We start from the raw sequence: 220 nt of genomic DNA on the forward strand, positions 1-220 counted from the left end.
CGACTTTGAAATACTATAAACAAACTTTGTTTTGTACAATGCATAATGGAAGGAAGTTTCAGGTGCGAATTTCTGCCAAAATATTAGTTGCTATGTGGCAGCTAGTTCTTTAAAATATATTCAACTTTTCTTTCATATCTCGTCGCCTTCCGTAGCAATAAGCAACACTGGCTCATTTTCTATTGCACATAAAACGACCAAATAATAACTAATAATCACA

The sequence above is a fragment of the Penaeus monodon genome, chromosome 15 (assembly GCF_015228065.2).
Source record: "Penaeus monodon isolate SGIC_2016 chromosome 15, NSTDA_Pmon_1, whole genome shotgun sequence".
Lineage (NCBI taxonomy): Eukaryota > Metazoa > Arthropoda > Malacostraca > Decapoda > Penaeidae > Penaeus > Penaeus monodon.